Source organism: Hipposideros armiger, unplaced genomic scaffold (assembly GCF_001890085.2).
Source record: "Hipposideros armiger isolate ML-2016 unplaced genomic scaffold, ASM189008v1 scaffold_593, whole genome shotgun sequence".
NCBI lineage: Eukaryota > Metazoa > Chordata > Mammalia > Chiroptera > Hipposideridae > Hipposideros > Hipposideros armiger.
Window position 1 is genome coordinate 313,628 of NW_017731943.1, and position 5,145 is coordinate 318,772.

Consider the following 5,145-nt stretch of genomic DNA (forward strand, 5'->3'; position numbering starts at 1 on the left):
GAGATAGAAAAAAAAATAAGAACATAGAGATATGGGGAATTAATTAACAATTAAATTCATGATTTATTCAGCAATCACATATAATTTTTAAAGCATACTTGTAAAATTAATATATTGACCTCCACTAGGCCAAAAAGAAAATATAAATAAGTTCTGAAAAAGTAAATTATAACAAGTTAATTTCTAAATTGCAAAGCAATAAATATATAAATTAATAATAGAAATTTAAGCAAAAAAACTTCAACTCTTTCGAAATTGAAAGTGTTATTCCTACTGCATCACAATTTGCGGAAAACAGTCAAAGTTGTCCAAAGGGAAAACTTTATAACATTTATAAAAACAGTGTTTCCTTCTCTACCTAACTATTAAACGTTGGCGTTTCTCAGGGCTAGACTCTCTTCGCTTTATACTGAGGCAATTTCATCCATTCCCACAGTTTCATTTGTCATTTATATGGCAAATGAAACAAAATTTTAAAAACAATAGGAATCACCCCTCAAAAAGAGAGACAAAGCAGTATTATTTTCAAGATGGTGGATTAGGTAAATGCTATGCCTGCTGCCTGCTAAGATCACATCAAAATTATAACTAAATTATAGAACAATCAACCTCAAGAATTATCTGAAGACGAGATGAACAGAACCCGCATAACTATGGCTATAAAGAGGCAGCCACATCGAGACTGGTAGGAGTGGCAGAGACACGAAATAGGCTGGCCCCAAAACCATAGGTCATGGTTGAACACTGGAGGGACACCTCGGTGGCGGAGGTCCCCCCTTAAGAGGGAGGGGTCCCAGCCCCATACTGGGCTCCCCAGCCCAGGGTTCCTGTGATGGGAAGAGCCCCCACAACATCTGATGGTGAAAAGCAGTGAGGACTCTGTCCGTTCAACGCGGTGAGAAAGAAAGCAGCTGGAAACCCAGACATCCTCGTAAAGGGCCCACATACAGACTCAGTCCTTGCTAACACTCACCTGGGCTCCACTGGAGGGGCGGTAACTTGAGAGGCGCCAGAGAAATATGGGGAAACACTGAGTTGTGTGGCTTTGGTGCAAAGGCCAGAGGAATGGCACCATTATCCCTGTGTGTGGAGCCTGCCTCACATGGAGGCTCCGGGGAGGTGCCATCTTTTCTATGGTGTACCCTCCCACAACAGGCCAAATCTGAGAACACATTGGTCGGGTAAAATCCACACATGCGCACCACCTTGGTGACGCACAGCTAGTACTGCATCGCCCCAGGCACTGTCAGCCCCTGGGCAGCCGGCCCTATCCCACAAGCTGCAGAAACCTTTTACAGCAACAGATGGCCTGTGATGGCGTGGGGAACTTGCAGTGCCAGACATTCAGAACTTTGGCTGCAGCCTCTCTTGGGCGGCTCTCAGAGATATGAAGACCTGAAGTGAGTGGTGGCTGGCCAAGGTGTTCTCAGGATGTTTTGTAAGGTGGTCACAGGCCCTTGCTGGTACAAGAACTGAATCTTCATTGAGTTTGTAAAAACTAAGGGCCACACCCCGTGACTACCTGGAGCCCTGCCAACCCAGCTAGAGCTACATCACCAGGGACACTCTCAACACCAGGTTAACCAGCCTGGCCCACACACCTAAGGAGGCTATTTAAAGACCTATGTAAAGACCTTACAAGCAGCCAGCAGGTGGCAACATGTCTAGGGGTGCCCTGGACCGTTTCCTAAGCTGCCCCAGGGTCAATACTGGAAGCAGCAGGCCTTGGTTCACAGTGAGGCCACCCCCACATGCCTCCAGGTCCAGCACAGGCAGCAACCAAACACATATAGCTTTGTAGCTCCTACCAGGTAGCCCTGGGTCAGTCGCAGGCAAGGCTGAAGTTGGCCTATGTGGGAGCCCCTCCCAAGAGACACCAGAAACAACACACCAAGAGACTGGCTTCAGATCACACCAGATCTACATGGTTAGCCCCACAAGCGGCACACCCAAAGGATGGTCTCAACAGGCACAAGAAACTGCTGGGATGACTCCCCCTCTGAAGGATCAGCCCCCACGCAGCAGCTCATACACTGTCGATATAGCCAATCTACTCAGCCAATCAACCTGGGAGTCAATCCTACCCACAGATGTACCAATAACAATCAAGGCTCAACTACAACAAGAGAATACACACAACACATACAAGGGTCACACCCAGAACACACGCACAGGTGATCATGGAGACTCTGCCACTGGATCACACAGGACACATACTATAGAAGGCCACGGGGAAAGACTGAGAGACATAGGAGATTTACCTAATATATAGACGCAAACACAGAGGGACAGTCAGATTGAGGAAACAAAGAAATATGTTCCAAATAAAAGAACAGGAGAAAACTTCAGAAAAAATCCTAAATGAAATGGAAGCAACCAACCTACCAGAGACAGAGTTTAAAACACTGATTATAAGAATGCTTAAGGAACTTAGTGAGAACTTCAATAAAGAGATAGTAAGCATAAAGATAGTAACCATAAAAAAGAACCAGTCAGAAATAAAGAATACAATAACAATAAAGAAAATACACTAGAAGGAATCAACAGCAGATCAGATGAAGCAGAGGATCAAATCAGCGATTTAGAAGACAAGGTAGCAGAAAAGACCAAATAGGAACAACAACAACAAAAAGAATAATAATAATAAAAAAGATAGTTTAAGGGGCCTTTGGGACAACATCAAGCATATCAACATTCATATCACAGGAGTACCAGAAGAAGAGAGGGAGCAAAGGATACAAAAACTACTTGAAAAAATAATAATGAAAAATTTCCTTAACCTGGCAAAGGAAATAGACATACAAGTCCAGGAAGTACAGAGAGTCCCAAACAAGATGAATCCAAACAGGCCCACACCAAGACACATTACAATTAAAATGGCAAAGGTTAAAGACAAAGAGAGAATCCTGAAAGCAGTAAGAGAAAGATAACTGGTTACTTACAAGGGAGCTCCCACAAGACTATCAGCTGATTTCTCAACAGAAACTTTGCAGGCTAAAAGGGAATGACAGAAAATATTCAAAGTGATGAAAAACAAGGACCTACAACCAAGACTGCTCTACCCAGCAAGGTGATCATTTAAAATTAAAGAAGAGATAAAGAGCTTTCCACAAGAAAAAGCTAGAGAAATTCATTACCACCAACCCAGTATTATAAGAAACATCAAAGGAACTTCTTTAAGAAGAAGAGGGGGAAAAAACAAACAAATAAAAGAAGATCAAAAATATGAATAATAAAATGTCAATAACTAGGTACCTATCAATAATCACTTTAAAATTAAATGAATTAAGTGCTCCAATCAAAAGATGTAGGGTAGCTGACAGATAAGAAAACAAGACCCATGCATATTCTGTCTACAAAAGACACACTTAAGATCGAAAGACACACACAGACTAAAAGTAAAGGGATGGAAAAATATTTCATGCAAATGGAAATGAAAAAAAGGTGGAGTAGCAATATTTATAACAGACAAAACAGACTTAAAAACAAAGACCATAATAAGAGACAAAGAAGGACATTACATAATGATAAAGAAATCAATCCAACAAGAGGACATAACCCTGGTAAACGTATGTACCCAAAATAAGAGCAATTAAATATATAAAACAAATATTGGCTGACATAAAGAGATAGACATTAACACAATTATAGTAATGTTAGTAGTGTTAACACCACATTGACACCAACAGACAAATCTTCCAGAGAGAAAATCAGCAAGAAAATAGTGGCCTTAAATGACACACTAGACCAGATGGATTTAATTAATATTTTTAGAGCATTTCACCCCAGAATATAGCAATAGAATACACATACTTTTCAAGTGCACATGGAAAAATTTCCAAAAGACCACATGTTAGGCCACAAAACAAGTCTCAATAAATTTAAGAAGACTGAAAATATATCAAGAGTCTTCTCTGACTACAACGGTATGAAACTAGAAATCAATTATAAGAAAAAAACCTGAAAACACAAATACATAAAGGCTAAATAATATGCTACTAAACAATTTGTGGGTTAACAATGAGATCAAGAAAGAAATCAGGGCCGGCCAAGTGGCGTGTTGGTTGAGTTGTCTTGGGACACCAGCTCTGAGCACCAGGGCCCCGGTTCGGATCCCACATGAGGGCTGGTGACGCTGTGCCCTCTTCAGCTAAGATGGTGAACAACAGCTCAATCTGGAGCTGGGCTGCCATGAGTTGCCAGCGACGGTGTAGGCTGCAGCCCCTGCTGCAGTGGGCTGCCGTAAAGCTACCATGAGTGGCCGGCAGCCAGCGTGAGCGGCCTGCAGCAGGTGTGCGCTGCCAAGAGCCGCCGTGAGTGGCTGTCCAGAGGCCAGTGACAGATCTGCCTCATCCGGGAAGAGTACAATGATAATACCAACATGGGCCAGTGAAGCAACGTCCTCCACAACTAGACTGAAGAACAAAAGGACAGCAACTTGTCTGTTCCCCTCTCCCAATTCCCCAATAAAATCTTTTAAAAAATAAAGAAAGAAAGAAATCAAAGGATACCTTGAGACAAACAAAAATGAGAACACAATGATCCAAAATCTATGGGACATAATGAAAGCAGTCTTATGAGGGAAAGTCATAGCGATGCAGCGCTACTTAAAGAAACAAGAAAAATCTCAAACAAACAATCTAACTTTACACCTAAAGGAACTGGAAAAAGAACAGCAAACAAAGCCCAAAGTGAGGAGAAGAATGAAATAAAGACTGGAGCAGAATTAAACAAAACAGAGGCTAAAAAATACAAAGGATCAATAAAACCAAAAGGTGGTTCTTTGAAAAGGTAAACAAAATTGATATATCTTTAACCAGACTCATCAAGAAAAAAAGAGAGCAGGCCCAAATAAATAATAAAATCAGAAATGAAAGAGAACTGACAACAGACACCACAGAAATACTAAATATTTTAAGAAAATTTTATGAGCCATTATATGCCAACAAATTGGACAATTGAATGGGATAAATTCCTAGAAGTATATGCTTTTTCAGCTGCATCAAGAAGAAACAGAAAATCTGAACTGACTAATTACTACAAATGAGATAAAAATCAGTAATCAAGAAACTCCCCACAAACAAAAGTCCTGGACCAAATGGCTTTACAGCTGAATTTTACCAAACATTCAAAAAAGAACTAACA